This window comes from Prionailurus viverrinus, chromosome A2, assembly GCF_022837055.1.
Source record: "Prionailurus viverrinus isolate Anna chromosome A2, UM_Priviv_1.0, whole genome shotgun sequence".
NCBI classification, from domain to species: Eukaryota; Metazoa; Chordata; class Mammalia; order Carnivora; family Felidae; genus Prionailurus; species Prionailurus viverrinus.
In genome coordinates, this window is record NC_062562.1 from 135,487,045 (window position 1) to 135,505,477 (window position 18,433).

At 39.4% G+C, this 18,433-nt stretch overlaps 1 protein-coding gene across 2 annotated transcripts in view; it reads left to right on the forward strand.

The window, feature by feature from the left end:
- The first annotated feature begins 470 nt into the window (after positions 1 to 470).
- Positions 471 to 18,433, forward strand: part of MET (MET proto-oncogene, receptor tyrosine kinase) — a 112,662-nt gene continuing 94,699 nt past the window's right edge. The window contains exon 1 of one of the 2 annotated variants that reach the window (XM_047850094.1): positions 471 to 663. The gene's annotated coding sequence lies outside the window, so the exon portion shown is untranslated. The remainder of the gene's footprint in view (positions 664 to 18,433) is intronic. The other variant, XM_047850095.1, reaches the window with a different exon arrangement.

Below are 18,433 nucleotides of genomic sequence, written 5' to 3' on the forward strand. Positions count from 1 at the left end.
GGAGACTCGGACTCGCTTATCTCCCGCTGTGCTAACTTCAAACTGCCCGAGCTGGCGGAGTTGAGATCTCGCGGCCAGGGCGAGAAAACTTCTCCTCCACCTAGAAAGTTTCACCTTGGCGGGGGCGGGGGAGGAGTGGGAGGAAACGCGACCCCCGCGGGGCCAGGCGCGGCGCGCGGGCGGCAGGAAGGGCGGGGGCCGATTTCCCCCTCTGGGTGGTGCCAGTCCCCACCTCAGCGGTCCTAGGACCGGCGGACCGGGCGGACGACCCCGCTCGAGGTAGACGGACACGTGCTGGGGCGGGCAGGCAGGCGAGCGCTTGGGTCGGGTCGCCTGCCCGTGCTTCCCGCCGGGACGCGCCCGGGGCAGCCGCGGGCCGCGCGCGCCACTGCCCGGCTGAGTCACCGGCTCGGTTGCGCGCGGGTGAGAAGGGGCGGAGGGAGCTCGGCTGGCTGGCAGACCGGGCGTTCGGCTCGGCCGCGCCGCAGGTGACCCGGACGCTCTCGCTGCCTGCAGCGCCCCGAGCGCTTTGTGACCAGATGCGGAACCCAGCGGAGGGCGCCAGCCAGATGCGGGGCGACAGCTGACCTGCAGCCGGGAGGCGCGGAGCACGCGGGTGGTCTCTGTGCGACTGACTTCTCCTCGGTTCTTGGACGCCTCGAGGTAAAGCTACAGCCCACTCCAGACCCCGCACCCCACCCCTCGGCCTCAGCGTTCTGCTCTTTGTTCCCCTTAAGAGACCTGAGTGCTGTTCCACGGGGCAAGACCAGGGAGGTGAGCAAGAGTTTAGGGGTTTCAGAAACTGAAGGGACGTGGCGGGGTAGAGGTGTAAAGTAGAGTGGAGCTTTTCGTTTTAAGGGGTTGTTTCTGACGGCCACCTGTATGACTCAGGGGAGAGAGGGGCGCTGGAGTAAGGGGTGATGTATGACTGTTATGGCCGGGCAAGTTTCAAGGCGGTGACCTGACTCAGCCCTTAGAAAAGAGATTTGGTCACCATGTCCCAGAGTGATGCGGCAGGCGAGATTCGAGCCAAGTGCTTTTCTTGTTCCCAGCCCTGCTTTATCTATAACGCTTGAGGATCCTTTCAAGGGGCAGGTGTGTTTGTGAAAATCTGAATTCTTCATTTCTGGCAAACACATAGGGCTTGTGATCCATCATTTTCAATCGTACCTTACTTATCTCTTTGCCGGGGCTATATGGAGGGCATCTATCTTATTCGGGGAAATAGATTATAACCGGAGGTCGGGGAGTCTAGCTAGTACTGGTACTGATCCAATAATTTAAGTTCCAGTGAAAGTATTTTCACCGACTATGGATTGGTTTCCCATTTCATACCTTCTATGTTTTAAAAGGGCCATTTACTAATTTGGCAGTTGGAGAGAGTTCCAGTGGCTCACGCATGAATAGTTGCCCAGTGTATTTTACCTTATCACAGTTTTATGTTCAAAGGAGCTCTAGGGCTGAATGAAATATTGTCAGCCCTCTTAAGCAACATAATCAGGATACTATAATTGTCGGGTTAAGATGGGCGATGAACGTGAGAGGATTGTAAAAACTCACATTGCAGAGAATATAGACTATATGGACCCTCTACTGAATTTTAAGAAGAATGTTCACATTTTGTAGAGTTGGGTGGTTTATTCTGCCGTTTTCATCAGCCAGACACATGGACATTGCCATGCAAATGGATCCAGAAAAACATTATTTTCCTTTATAGCTGAACTATTATAGCTGACTAATGCATTTTTTCTGCATGAAGATGGTCTGAAAATGCTGTACATCATGTTTCTCTGTGCTACTGGGACATAAATTGTGTTTTTATGTAAACTGTTAAGTGGTGCTTGGATTACTTACATGTACGTAGCTTTCCTTTCAAGTTCTAAGCATATTGGGATTTGTTTTCACATGTAAACTTCTGTAATAGAACAGAAGTAAGGTGCTGTGGCTCCACTCATACACTGCAAGACTGTGGCGTATTCGAAGTTCATTCTTTTTAAACTGCTGAATAATACCAGTAACATTTATATTACTCCTAAGACATTTTTGTAGTGTAGACACAAAAATGTGTCTTGAGTGCCTATAAAATACACTGGTGTTTTGGAAAATCTGTTCAAGTCTCAAACTTAATGGTGCATAAGTCTATAATTATTAACCTAAATATGTTTTGATTTTAACATGATGGACTGTATGGCATATAAAAGATGATCTGCTGAGTATTACTTTTTCAAAGATTGCTTTGTTCTTAATACATCACAGGAGGGGTTTACATTATATATACACTCCATGCCTTCAGAATTAATGGGTGAGGTTTATTTGAATGCTAAAGATATACAAGATTAACCGTAGCCAGTCAGTATGAAAGCTGGTAATATTTTCATGACTTTTAAAATTACAATAAAAGGAAATTGACCCTTTTCTAAGCAGGAGACATATACTTATTTTATAAATTCCCATTTAAGTATATGTCCCACTATAATCTTGAAATTTTTAAAATTTGTTTTAATGTGGGTTAGACTAAGAAATACATTTGAAAAGTCAATTTTCTTAGCCGTTGGTTAAAAAAATAATAATTCAAAATAGCATTGGTCTAATTTTCCTTTTACAAATCTATATAGTAGCCTCAAATAAACTTGTTCTCAAATGTAATCATCTCAAAAGAAAGTGAATAACTCAAAAGAATTATTCCTTTCGGACACAACACCTTTCTCTAGGTGGTTGCACCAGTGCCTATGGCCACACACCCATGAGGAATACACAGCTCTGTACACTCTGAGAGCACCTCCCATCTTTCTGTCCCTTTCTCCTCACCCCTTCTCCTGGGTTTGGTCAGAGTTGCTTCCAAACCCTCTGTACCCCCATTTTTCCACTCTGATTTCATGGTTTCTTCTTTGCTGTCATTAGGCGCACCAGAGCCAGCAATGCTGTCTTTTCCCCATCATCCCTAATACTTCCTCAGGCTGCTGTGCTTGTTAATGGGATACCAAATTTCCTAATTGTGCTGCCTTAAGGGAAGAAAATTTGAAGAATCTCACGTACCAGGAAATTAACCTCCTTTTACCTCCCTGGTGTATGTTGAAACTGGTATCTTTGACATAGAGCCCTCAGGGCAGTTTCCTCAAGGGCTTTGCTCTATGCAAAATAAATAGTAACCTCTTAGTAATGGATGATAAATATACTGACTAATGTCAATTTAGGATCACTTTGATTCTCTTTTCTTAACAGGCACTGAATTGCTGCCAGGCTTACATTTGCCTCACCAAAAATAGCTAAGAACTATATGTTGAGCGTCGTATGTGTTTGATACTAAAGAAACATTTTTTCAAAGGGAGAAATGAAATCTCTGCCCTTGAAGAGTTTATAATCTAGATATTCAGATAAATAACATATAAAATGGAACCAAGATCCATAATTATTAAGGGGACATAACATGAAAATGACATTAGAAATCATCCCATTTACTACTAAATAATAGACTTCTTTAAAAAAAAACAAAAGATTGGAATTTAAAGACTTCTTAGAATTTTCAACCTATTTCTGAGCATGTTCTCTTTTTGAGACTACAACAACCTTACAAAATAGACGAGGCTGATATCAACATACTAACCTCTCCTTGCTATAGGCAAGGACACTGTGTTTGAGCCTAGCCTCCATGCTATCCTGACTGCACCATATAGCTTCTGCCCAGCCATCATTAAGGTTAACTATTTGAAGCATTTTCCACTGAAGCATAGTTTAGGATTCTTAGGTTAGTGATAAGTGATGAATGTAACATTTCTAATTTCTGGAGTTTTTCTCACCTTCTATTTCTCAAATGCTCTTTTTTGCTCTTTCTCTTTTTGTAGTAAAGATACCAGAAAAAGCCTTCATTCATATGTGTGGGGCATTCTGCTCCTGTTATCAGATAAAGAGCTGTGAGTAATTTTGTAATCTGTCCTACTATCAGAAAGCCCATTCTCAGATATCTCTTCAGCTGTGTTTAACAGTTTAGTATATTCCCCTTGGGATTTGTTTCAATAAAAACATCCAGTAAAATCTTACTACAGATCCTTTGCTTTTCGGAGAACAAAATGAAGAAAGTGTTTTTATAAGCTGTAAAATGTAATTGAGAGAAAAATCACACGTGTGGCATTTGTAGCAGGAGGTGTGAGAACAGTGGGGAAAAAAACCCCAGCTAACTGACTAATTGCATATCCAGGTATACATATTTCTTCTATGATTGTGTAAATTTGCACAAGTATATTTATGCAGGTTACTTATGTAGTTTTTAATTTCTGTAATAAATTATGTAGCTATAGGGAACCATAGAATTCATATTAAGGGCCTGTAGGGGCACCTCACTGGCTTAGTCGATAGAGCATGTAACTCTTGATTTGAGGGTTGTGAGTTCATACCCCATGTTGGGTATAGAAAGTCAGGTTCCTACACTCTAAGAATGTGATTGAGGACTTAGACATTCAGGATAATTTACTGAGCGCCTACCAGCCATAATTCAAGACTCTGGCATAGCAGTAGAGAATAAAACAGACTAAGATCTCTAACAGTATAATACTCTGTTCTATATTGAGGAAGGCAAACAATAAATAAAATACATAAATAAAAATGTGGTGTTTGTGATGTGGTGATAAGAGCTGCAAGGAAGCGGAGTGGGGACTGTCAAGCATAAGGGGATGGAGTGGTAATTGAAAAATTCAGTAGTAGAGTTAGAGAAGGCTTCACTTTGAAGATGACCTTTGAACTAGAACCTGAAGGAGATAAGAGAATGAGCCATGTGAAAATCTGGAGCATGGCTTCTGCTTTGCACTTCTTGGGAACGCTATTTTCATTTTGTTGTCTCTGGAATTGTGCAGTGCATAGCCCGCACAGCTATACTTGGAGTCCCTCATTTTTTATGGGAAGTACTTGGACAGTGCCTGCCATAGTTCATTGCAGTCTCAAAGGGGACGGTGAAGGAGTGGCCCACATCCCTTGGTTTATGGTGTATGGAAGAAGCAAACCCATGGTATTTTCCTGCATTCAGTTGGTCCCATGTCCATGTGCCATCCTTGATCAAGGTTCTTGCTCCATTCAGACAATTTTCCTTCTTATTTTCTACACTGTAAGCCTGGCCCAAAAGGATTTGTTGAGAGTAATACCCACAGCCTTTGTCTCAGATCCCTTCCATAGTAAATATTTGGAGACAGCAAAGGAGACAGTTGCTCATGGTATGCAGCCTCTGTTTGCTGAACACTTTTTTCTTGTCTCTCTCCTTTCTTTTCCCTTTCCAATGTTAAACCACTGTGTTGGATTTTCTTCTTCTTTTCTTCCTGCCCCTTTAAGCCCTGTCTATATCCTGTATCAAGATTTGCAAACAGGAAAAAAAAAAAAAAAAAGGGAGGGGACCTGTCTGGCTTAGTCAGTGGAGCATGCAACTCAATCTCGGGGTTGTGAGTTTAATCCCCATGTGGGACGTAGAGATTATTAAAATAAAAAAAATTAAAAATTAAAAAAAGATTTGCAAACAGGTAACCTAAATGAATGAAACTAACCATTTCACTAGGGATGACAACATGCTTAGAAAAAGCTGCACCTGAAAGGAGGCAGCCAGCATTTGGCATCATCAGAGTTGCTGTGGATCCCAATATGTGTCATGGACCCATGTGGTGGTGTCTTTCAAATTTTCAAGAGAAACTAGAAACCTTGCAACTTTAAAGTGTTGACTCAGCATCTTTAAAACACTGTGCAGGATACAGAGACAAAAAGTCTGTGTGCCAGATTTGGCCTCTGGTGGTTCTGTTTACAATCCTTAGCCATGACTATACCCGCCAAGTGGTCCACTGTATCACCTTCAGGTGTTATATTCAGCAGCATGCATGGCCGAAGAGTCCCAGAGCCACTTGTGCCAAGTATTTTATCTTCTAGAGTTCTCAGATTTGTCCTCCCTCTGGAAAATTAGTTTAGCAATTAAAAAAAAAAAAAAAAGGATAAGGGCACCTGGGTGGCTCAGTCAGTTGAGCATCCGACTTCGGCTCAGGTCATGATCTTGCAATTTGTGAGTTCAGGCCCTGCGTCAGGCTCTGTGCTGACAGCTCAGAGCCTGGAGCCTGTTTCGGAATCTGTGTCTCTCTGTCTCTCTGACATTCCCCTGCTCACACTCTGTCTCTCTCTCTTTCAAAAATAAACATTAAAAATTTTTTAAATAAAAAAAGATATAATTTATCACCTATTGACACATACTTAATTTTGTAAACTCATTAACCAGTATGCTTTCTATCAAGCTATGTATATTTGTAAACTAAAGGGCACTCTACTTTTTTCATTCTTAAAGTGAAACAATCTTTTTCTGAAACCTCAGTTCATCGTAACTGTATGTATAGATTTCATTTCCAAGTTCTCATTCAGGATAAACTCCCTCTTTGGAATACTGGTGCTTTTGCTTTGTTTTGTTTTTTTATATCTGCCTGAACTTCACTAGTTGTTATTTCTCTACCATTGAAATTCAAAATTTGCACTGCATTAGTTTCGAGTGCCCTTTAAAAGCCATCAGATCACTATTGCAATCTATTTTTCCAAAGGAATGAAAGCTCACAGGTTGTCCACTAACTTGTTTCCTTTAATCCTAAAATCTCAGTGAAATGCCCAGGCTAGTGGCCTTCAGGAAGGCCATTGTGTTAGAACGGAAGATTATGTACTGTATTTCTTCCTACTATTTTAAATGCAAATATAATATATCGTGAAACAGTGCACATATTAATATCAGTGGCTTTTTCCTGTTTTGAAGTGATCCTATATTCCCTGATAGTTGGATCTAAAATCCCAGTCCAATTTTGAAGTTGCACATAAGAAAACAGAATTGACTTGGAGGAACTGGAAAGTACTGCAATTGTTTCATAAGACCATGGGTTGTTTGTGATTTTTTAACATTTTATTGAAAATACCAAAAAGCATTCAGAGCTGGAGACCTTTGAAATATAGTTGACCCTTGAACAACACAGGGGTTAGGGGCACTGACCCCCTGCACAGTCAAAAATCTGTGTATCTTTTGACTCCCCCAGAACTTAACTACTAATAGCCTACTGTTGACTGGAAGCCTTACCAATAACAGTTGGTTAACACATTATGTTACATTTACTATATACTGTATTCTTAAAGTGAAGAAATGTTATTAAGAAAATGTTATTAAGAAAATGGTAAGGAAGAGGAAATACATTTACAGTACTGTGTTGTATAAGTGGACCTGTGCATTCCCAACTCATGTTATTGGAGGGTCAACTGTAATGTAGTTTTCACAAGGCAGAGAGAGAGGTAGAGTAAATTTGTTTAACAGAAGGCAGGTTGTCTCCTTTGAAGTCTAATCATGTGAGAAAGGAAAATCCAGCCAAGTTTGGGGTCCACAAGACAATTCAAACTATCTTCAAAAATAAGTTTTGCCTTTTCTTGAGACCACTATGTGTTTAGACCAATATTTTAGCTCTTAAAATTTAAACCTAGGAGTCTTTTAAAGGAAATTTAATCCATGTGTTTTTGATTCACTAAATCCTAAATCATTACCCATAAACTGTATGTCTCTCTAAGCTCTTTGATGTCTAAGAAATCTTTGAAGCCATGTAAGGCCTTTTTTGTTCCAGAAGAATAGGAAGTTGGTTTTTGCTAAGGGTCAGTAAACAGCATCTTCAAATATCTGAATTAGGTCTAAAATCTCATAACCGTAACAGAATGAATATTTGAACGAGTGCTAATACAGTTTTCTGATGCAATGTGAAAAATGTAAGTACTTTTAAAGACCCAGTAGTATTCAGTTGTAATCCTTACTAACCCCAAGGAAAATATTTTGCCAGCACTCCTCTTTCTATTGTAAAAAAAAAAAAGTAAGGTCCAAATATTTATTATTTTATCCTAACACACAGTAGGTACTCAGTAACACTTTTGTTGAATGTTAACTGAATGACGTTTTCTTCTGCGTAGAACCTTCCAGCTAATGTCAATCTTTCTATTCAGTATCAGTATCCATCTGTCATGTCTCAGAATAAATCTATTCTGAGTCAGTGACCTGGTTCGACAAATTTTTAAAATAAGCCATCAAACTAAATATATGACATTTATTGAAATTCATTCTGTACCATGAAGCAACTGCCTTGCAAAGAGTGCTGAAAATAGGAAGGCATTTCTAGGCTAATTAGATTAAATATTCAGTTGTTACCATATGCTTTCTGAAGATTGATTTTTTTTCCCCCTTTTACTGTTCCTGCCATTCTTCCTCCCACCTTGACATGCTTACTGACTGAAAACTATGCATAGAAAAGGGCAGGTCATTTGTATCTATAAGCAAGTTCAAACAGGTTTAGAAAATGTAATGCTATAATCCTAAGTTGCCGTAACGTAGAAGGGAAGAGTTTTTCAACAATAATGAGGGTGTTAGGTTTTGCTCCAGATTATATAGATGACACATATTTAAACTCTATTGTGTGGAGAAAAACACCTCTTACTGTACTTAGACTTCCTGTTTTTGAGTGTATATTTTCTAGTAACTAGACTTCCCATATGGACTCAGCACAAATATGTAGCTTTACGTGAAGTTGAAATGCACATGATTAGAGTACTGATGGCTGTGGAGACAGCAAGTCCTTCTCTCTAAAAGAAAGAAAGTAGTATTTAGAAGAAGGCAGAGTACTGAAACATGGGCACTGAGATCTTTCTTGATACCATGTTGTGAATTTCTAACTACTCCTCACATTTTGTCCTCAGAAAACATTGGGGTGACAGCATTTGGTGATTTCTTGTATCTTGGTGGAGAGAAAAAGGAAAATTGTGCTATTATGGTCTTTACATAGAGGTTCTTTTAGGTGAACCTGAAGGTTTACTGAATGCATATTCATTCCATCATTAAACTTGTTTTGAAACTTAATTATGGATAGTACTATATAAGGAGTAATTTATTTATATGGCTTATATGGTCATATATATAGAAAGAGACATGCTTAATTTCTATTTCAATGGTTGATCAAACCATTAGTAATAATCGTATATCAATATGTGCACGTTCATTTTTAGATGCTCTTTAAAACTCTACAAGTTCTCATAATTTGATAAGCCTTTATATTTGTATACTTGGGAAACTGTAGTTCAAGTTAAGAAGGTTTTTGTGATAACTCTCATGCAACAGATAGAGAAAAGAAATAATGAAGGAGAAGAGCTGGAAGTTTATTATTTTTGTTTTGTTTTGTTTTGTTTTGTTTTGTTTTGTTTTGTTTTGAGAGAGAGAGAGACAGCACCAGTGGGGGAAGAGCAGAGAGAGAGGGAAAGAATCCCAAGCAGGCTCAGCACTGTCAGCATGGAGTCCAATGCAGGGCTCCAACTCATGAACCCATGAGATCATGACCTGAGCTGAAACCAAGAGTCAGATGTTTAACCCACTGAGCCACCCAGGTGCCCCCAAACCTGGAAGTTTTAATGGGTGTTGAATCAGTGAGGTTACAAGAGGGGAGAGATGGGTGGATACACTGCTGGGTCACGGGCTTGGGTGCAATGCTGGTTGTGAGGAGAGTGTCACATTAGGAATCAGGCTGCTGCCTTCTGAATAGGAAAAAGGCTGGGCACAACTGAGTGGGGAATCCAGGAATACTCACAGTAAAATGGTAGGACATGTGATAGGTAAGCAAAGTCTGAACTTCCTCTGTCACAAACCTAGAATCTGGTTTGATTCTAGGAGAAGTGAGGCTATCATTTGCCAGTCCTAGATCAGAACTCTTATTCAGTTCTACCCTCAGATACCAATAAGAATAGCAAGGATACGTAGCAGGAAGTAGAAGGAACTTTTATTCTGAGTGTTGGAGACATGCTCTAAGCATTCTATTAGCTACTTGCAGACACTACAAATGAAATTCTGTATTCTCAGAAGAATTCATAGTTTTAAAACCAAATTTACAAGTATTTTACATGATGTTCATGACCAGAATTTTCTAGCATATCAGCTCATTATAATGCATCAGTTACTCTTGGGATCAAAGCTTATGGCCTTCGAAATTATATCCATAACTATTCTCCCTTGGAATACCATCTGCTGTGGATATATATTAGCTTTACTTTCAGATATTATCTTGAGGCCATTTCTTTGGGCTTTGATTACACAGAGTTCATGCTGGAGTGTATGTAATAATTACATTTGTTATGTTCTAAACACGAACTCAGACAGTGGTCTAAAGATTTGAGGAAAGCTCCTATCAAGGTCTGCCTTCACTTTTTGTCTTTTTCCTCCTCTGAGAGACTGAAGTGAGTAGATGTCACCTTACTCTGGTCTCATATTCAGACAGAACCCCTTCAGCTGCTGCTACACTGTCCAAGGTGAGTTCATGGACTGACCATTGTCTAGTTAAGATAGAGACACCAGACAAATAGAATCGTTTAGGGCCTACATGAACCTTTGGGCTTAAAATATTATTACCCTAGCTGTTTTTTTTTTTAAGTGCTATTGAATTATATAAAGAAGCACCCAAAGTAAAGCTTGTTGACAGAAAAAGCGTCTTCCTAAAAGAAATAAATACACATTTTGGACTTTTCAGAAATTCACTTTCTGTCATGTCAAAATTAAGATACTTCTAAACTGTACTTCAGTTTTACTAACACATACTTGGATTATTCATTGAAATCTATGTCAGAATTCAATTGTTTTAAACACTCTTCTGCTCTTCAAAAAGCTTACAAAAAAGATTGTTCTTTAAATCACCAGAAGAGTGCAGATAAAACCCCAGTTTCACTAACGACAATGAAATGTGACAGCCCTTGAGTCTATGTCATAAGTTGATTAATTACTTTCCAAATGTTATTAAAGATTCTGAATGAGTAACTAGAGTGGTATTTAAGATCAAGCCTCCCTCACAATTCCTAAATGGGTTTTAATTTTCACAGTTAGATGATCATTATATCTGATTCATTTCTTTAACATCTTCAGATTGTTGGTTTTATTGAAAAGAGAGCAGAGTATCTGTTTCAGTGTGTTTTCTTTTCTCTGAAATTATTCCTTGTAGATTTTAATAAAACTGGTTTTGAAATAAAAATAATCAAATGCTAGCATTGCCCTTTAATAAAGGCCCATATATCTGATGAGTTATATAAACATTATAAGAATTCACTACCAACGTCATGATTATGGAACCATTTAATTCCCAAATCTATCTTGCTGACTGCTTGGACACTCAACTGAAATCAGCATTGTGCATTAGGATTAGTATCACCTCAAGAGAACTTTTGTTTTGGTCATTGCCCATTTTCCCCCATTCCCACAATGATTCCAAACTTTCTTTTGCTTCCTTTACTCTCAGTGTAATATCTCCCTTTATGGTTTGGAGAGTAAACAGAAGCCCAGATGGTTTCCATATACCCGTTATTACCTCCCTGTTTCTGTCTCAAATGATAAAATGGTCTTTTCACCCTGTGGTCTTGATTCTATTCTCCCACATCTTGGAGCACCTTGCTTCATCTGTCCCACCCTCCCTGCCCACCCCTACCATCTTTTAAAATCTCCCTCACTGTTTTCATTCAGCCCTTACTCAACTTGCTGCTGCTTCTAGAAAAAAAAAAAAAAAATCCAGACATTCTGATAGGGTTTTTACTATACATTTACCTTAAATATTTATCTTAAGTATTCACTTCTATTTCTGCCTTATCCTTTAAATAAAAAATTCTTGAAAATAATTTCTAACTCATTGTCTCTATTCTCATTCATTAATTCATTCCACTCAAACAGTCTGTTCCCATCCACCAAGAAGATGTCTTCACTCTAATAACCAGCAACTTCCTCATAGTGAAATATGATGGACACTTGTTTTTATCCCAGTTGACCCCCCTGTGAGATTTGACACCATACATACTGCTCCTCCTTTTTGAAATTTCTAGCTTCTGAAATACCACTCAAAGTTTTCTTTTTAGAGTTTAGATTTCAACTTTATATCTAAAGCTTGAATTCCTTCTTTCTGCATACTGAACATGCCCATATGTGATCTTACTTACCTCCATTACTTCAAATACACTGATGGACCAATGATTCACAATTGTCATGTCTGACTCTCTCTGCCCTAGACCACCATGCCCATTTATTAGCTATCTTATAGACACTTGCACTTGAATGACCAACAGATACCTCAGAGTTATTAACTGAACTGTTTTTTTGCCCCATAACTTTTCTCTGCCTATTTATCTTACCTTTGTTTTTGACACCAAGATAGATATTTTTTAGTCATCCCTGACTTCTGATTCTTCCCCTATGATCAAAATCCATGTTAGATCATTGTCACATAAATTTTATCTCTTTAATATCTTTCTAATCTAGTCTTCTTTTTTTCTGTTATATCCATACTGCCAGAGTCTTTGTACAGGGTCATTCTTTACTAATTCATTTCATTATCCATTCTTCAACAAATCCTTGCCAAGTGCTGTGTACTGCTAGGGGATAAAATGGAGCTTTTAGTCTAGTGGGAGTTACAAACAAGTAAATTACAACTCAACATAATAAAGTGTAACTAAGGATAAAGCAGGTTTGATATGTGAGCACATGGAACAGTTTCTACTCTTTCTAGAGGGTGAGAGAGGCAACAGAGAAGGCTTCCTGAAAGAAGTGTCACCTACAATGAGACTTGAAGAGAGAGTTAGTTAATCAGGTGAAGGTGAGGACAAAAGTGTTCCATAGAGAGGGATCCATATGTGCTGAGACCCAGAGTGGGAGAGCTCATGGCCTACTTCAGCAACTTGCAGAAGGGGAAAATAGCTAGAGCCTAGATTTCTAGGGGGACAATGGCAAAAGACAAGGCTGGAGAGTTAAGCAGAAGCCAAATCATGAATGGTTTTTAACATGTGCTAAGGAGTTGAACTGCTTTTTTTTTTAAGTTATTTATTTTGAGAGAGAGTACACACACACACACACACACACACACACACACACACACACACACGGGTAAGAGGGACAGAGGGAGAGGGAGAGGGAGAGAGAGAATCCCAAGCAGGCTCCACACTGTCAGCACAGAGCCCTACATGGGGCTCAAACTCACAAACTGTAAGATCATGATCTAAGCCGAGAGCAAGAGTTTGACGCTTAACCAACTGAGCCACCCAGAGCCCCAGGAGTCGAACTGTTTTTTTTAATTGTTTATTTTTCTTAATGTTTATTTTTCAGAGGGGTGGGGGAGGAGCATAGAGAAAGAGGGAGACACAGAATCCAAAGAGGGCTTCAGGCTCTGAGCTGTCAGCACAGAGCTCGACATAGGGCTCGAACCCACAGACTGTGAGATCATGACCTGAGCCAAAGTCGGATGCTAAACCAGCTGAGCCACCCAGCCGCCACAAGTTGAACTGTTTTTAAACAGCAAAGTGACATAATCAGATTGTCATTTTATTTTTATTTATTTATTTTTTTAATTTTTTTTTCAACGTTCATTTATTTTTGGGACAGAGAGAGACAGAGCATGAACGGGGGAGGGGCAGAGAGAGAGGGAGACACAGAATCGGAAACAGGCTCCAGGCTCTGAGCCATCAGCCCAGAGCCTGACACGGGGCTCGAACTCACAGACCGCGAGATCGTGACCTGGCTGAAGTCGGACGCTTAACCGACTGCGCCACCCAGGCGCCCCCAGATTGTCATTTTAGAAAGATATCTCTGGTACATTGGGTAATGGATGATCAGGGGCAAGAATAGAACAGGAATACCAGGTAGGAAGCTGTTGTAATCCAGGCAAGAAGTGATACCACCTTAAACTGTGAGTGGAAGCAGATGAACATGTTTAAAACACCTATGGAGTCAAGGGTGATGTCCTGGAAAAGTGGGAATGTTAGGCATTGAGATAGGATTTGAAGTGGTAAAATAAGTTTTCATGGGAAGAACATCTGACTGTTTCTTCTTAGTCTACTTTTCTCATTCACCTTCTTCTCCTCAGCCTCCTGGTTTGGTGTGCCTCAGCAGACAGGCTTCCTCTGCATTCTCTACACTCCTTTCCTTGGTGGTCTCATTCAATCTCATGGCTTTTCATACCACCATCGTTACACAGACAATTTCCCAATTTAAATCTCTAGTACAGACCTTTCTTCCCTAAAAAGTATCTCAAACATGAACAGAACTAAACTGCCTGATTGTCATACATTTCTGCCAGGCTTGGTCCACCCACCAGCTTCTTACTCCATGGCAGTAAGTGGCAAAATCATTGTCCCTGTTACAAAAACCAAAATATTTGGAGTATTCATGATTCCTTTTTTCTTGCACACTTTATCTCCAACTCCTTTACCAAATCTTCATAGCTCTGTCTTCAAAATATAACCAGAATTCAGCTACCTCTCATCACTCACTCCTTCCTCTCTAGCCCAAGCTACCGCCATCACTCACCCGGACTACTACAACAGTCTCCCAACTGATTTCATTTCTCCATTTTTGCCCTATCCCATCCCCCTGCCACCACCAGTCTTCTTACACACACACACAGTCAAGGTGATTCCATTCAAATATATTTACTGCCTTGCTCAACACCCACATTCACTCCAGTAAAAGACCCAGTCTCACAGTGGCCTACAAGGCCCTGTATGGTCTGATTCTTTGTCCACTCTGATCTCATCTCCCCATCACCAGAGTCCAGTGTTATTAACAAATAAGACACATCAGGCATGCTTTCAGTTTGGTCCCTCTTGCCTCTGCAAGAAAAAAAGAAATCTCTTCACATCTCAGATGGCTAATTCCTGTCCTTCAACTCTTTCCTTAAAAGCTACCTCCTCACTGGGGCGCCTGGGTGGCTCAGTCGGTTAAGCGTCCGACTTCAGCTCAGGTCACGATCTCGCGGTCCGTGAGTTCGAGCCCCGCGTCGGGCTCTGGGCTGATGGCTCAGAGCCTGGAGCTTGCTTCCGATTCTGTGTCTCCCTCTCTCTCTGCCCCTCCCCCGTTCATGCTCTGTCTCTCTCTGTCTCAAAAATAAATAAACGTTTAAAAAAAAAAAAAAGCTACCTCCTCAATTTTTCAAAGCCACAGACCTTTCCCACCACCTTCCTTCTCTCTCTCTCTCTCTCTCTCTCTCTCTGTCTTTCCAGTAGTGCTCAACACTCCTCACATTGTAACACACTACATGTATAATTTGTTTTCTGTATCTAACTGCTAGAAAGTAAGTTTCATAAAAGCAGGATTGTTTATTTTGTTTACTGATGTACCCCCACCCCACCCTAAGTACCTCACACATATTAAGGCCTTAATTAATATTTGTCAGATTTAAATAGCTTAAATCTGTCTTAAATAGCTGTTGGACATAACAAAACTCATGCTTGAGAGATGGATTTATGGACTCTGGAGATAAAGAGATGAAGATACAGATCAGGGAATCTTCACTGTTGTCAGTCTTTATCTTCAATTGCCTGGACAGATGCAGTGACCTTCTGTTGTGTCTTCTGGCATCTAGCTTTTTTCCACTCCAATCCACTCACCACATTGTTACCAAAATTGTCTAATATGTGTAATTACAAGTACTGTGCTCATTTCCATCTCCTGCTTAAAACCTTCCAGTGACTCTCTACAACAGATAAACTACAGATCCCTCAACAGGATGTATAAGGCTTTCTATGATGTGGCCCTGGACTAATCTTTCAGTTTCGTCCATACCCAGCCCAGCCCACATAGTCTCTGTGCCAACTTCCTGAACAGCCCTGCACATTCTCCTCTAGGTGCCTGTGTGTGTGTGTCCTGCCTGTCCCCTGCCTCCACTGTGCCTAAGCAACTCCTAACTTGCAAGACCCAGCTCAAGTATTATCTCCATGCTAACATACTCCTTGGCTCAGCCTCTCGGCTACAATTAGCTGTTTATCCCTCTGTGTTCCTTTAGCAATGTGCACCTGTCTTCATAGCACTTTATAGCACAGTGGGGTGGGAGGCTGGGACTGCCAGTCAGTGAGCAACACTGATATGGTTGAAATGTTTTTGTTTTTGTTTTTGTTTTGTCTTGTCCTCTCCTTTCTCTTTCTGTTTCTTTCTCCCTCAAACACACACACACAACTCCCCCTTACACACAAACACAAATGCCCTGGATTATTTTTCCTTGAATTGATTAGTTATATAAACACAATCCTGAGCACAGTTGTTTTTAAGTTGTCCTAATGTCCTCACCTTTTGGTTTATTGATTTTTCAAGGATCCAAAGTATTTACTGAGTTTTAGAAATTGAGTTTTGTACCTACGTACTTATTTTCTGTACTGTTCTGTTTTTTACAAGGATAGCTTTTGCTTGACATTCTCTATACCTTTAAAAGTATTTTAAGATTTTTATAGAAAGTTTATTTAGCTCTTTTATTCTCTGATTATATATTGAACTCAATGTAGTGATATTTATATGCTTTTAATTTTTCTCCCAACATTGTTAATTGCATTATGTTCAGCCAAGGAATCCACATCTATATAAAATGTGATAGGTTTGGCTATTCCTTCCATTCATAGTATTTTTATGATTTCTAAAAGTTTTTTCTGCTTTTCCTGAAAAAGACTATGTTATATACTGACAAAATTTATCTTGAAAAAGGTCCCTAGTTCATTCCCCTGGGAGAGAATCTACTTGCTAACTTTGATTTCCAAGAAAGTACTCAGGTATGAGCAAAATAAAATTCAGACCTACCCGAAGAACTTAGTGAAATTAGTGTTACAGAGTAATGCCCACATCACGTGGATTTGACTGTATATTTCCAGTTTAGGCACCCCCATGCCTCTCCCATTGTCTCTCTTTCCCTAGGTGCTGGTTCCTCTTTACCTGACAGCCACCAGGACACAAATGGGATCTACTCACCACCACCATTTCTCACAACCATTTGATTTCTGCTTTAGGTAACACCACAGGAGGTTTCATCAGTTATATAGACCCAATTCTGAGCACAACTCCCCACACTTGGAATTCACCATGCCTTATGCTGGGGACATTTTCAAACACTGAGGAAGGGAAATATGTCTGATTCATTAATGAGTAATGTACCAGCTTCCTTTCTAACTGGTCTCCCTTTAGTGCTTCACATTCTGACTATTCAGTCAGGTTTATCGTATTCCAACCCTGTGCTTGAATACAACTGGAAAAAGTTGCTAAGCTTACTTTATTTTAACTTACATGCTTAGGAAGATGTTTCTCAAGTGAGATTTGTACTTTCTCATTATTCACTGTCCCCGGATTAATTGAAGAAAACCTGGTAGCACTTCTGCACAATCTAAACTATAAAATTACACCTATCCATTAGGCCAAAAATTATTTTTAAGTACTTTTATAGGATTTCAAGCTTCTTAGCACTTTCTTAACAGTGAAAGTTCAGTGTTCACATTTTCAAGGGTAATGAAACATTCTTGTCTGACCTACAACTTATTAATGAGACAAAAGCCTTTCCAATCATTCAGAACTCTGACAATTCAATGTATTTTCTCAATAGGACTTTTTATAGTATGTACAATGTTAAAACAAATGTCCATTTATTCTTCTTTCCCAGAACTTGAATACTTTCAGCAATTCTTAAAAGGACAAAGATGTTTACTAACAGATTATGAATGTATGAAGGATAATCTTGAGAATATAATGAAATTCTATTCTTTTATCTGTATTCTTACCAGATCAGATTTGGACAATGGTCTCAGTCATATGTTACAACTAGAAAATGCACAGTTGGCTTTTTCTAACGCTATAATTCTATGATTTTCAACTTTAAAAATGTTTTTTGGAAGAAGAAAGGATGCAGTATTGGATAAGGATCTGAATAAAAGCACTATTTAGGTCTTTTTCAAAGAAATAACATTTGTGTAGTAATCAAGCCTCAATGTTTAGAGGAGCCCCTAAAACATTAATTAATTATAACGTGTGAAAATTATTATTGCACCAAGTTTAGTCTAACTTGTTTTCTCCTATAGCCACCTATATGTGATTTTTAGTAAGCTTTTTTGTTATAAATTAAGTATACAAATCAATCTAAAGATACTTTCTTTGTTCTAGAAATTTTGTGTCAATGACAGATTGCCTTATATAGTATAACTTTTCTCCACAAGCACACAAATCTTTTCCTTGATTTTAATTAAAAAAAAAAAGAATTTTTACTCCCTTTCACATAATTATATCTTCACATGATATTTAAAATCACCCGTTAGGAGCAGTTTACTGTGTAAAGTTTACTGTACAAATAAAGTTTATTGTGTACAGATAATCACTTTGAAAATAGCATGTTTTAGACACATAGCAACAAAACAACAGAAACAAAATAATCATATGCAGTTATGCAACATATATGTGCTATAAAAACCTTAAAAATACTGTTCTACTCCAATAGATAAATATGTTTGGCCAAAATCTTTTCAATCTGAATTCTGCTAGTAAAAAGGGTAGTTGTTCCCTGATTTTTCTCCATTTGCTTACAACTAGGATTGTCACATAAAATATATTCATGGAGGGGTGCCTGGGTGGCTCAGTCAGTTGAGTGTCCGACTT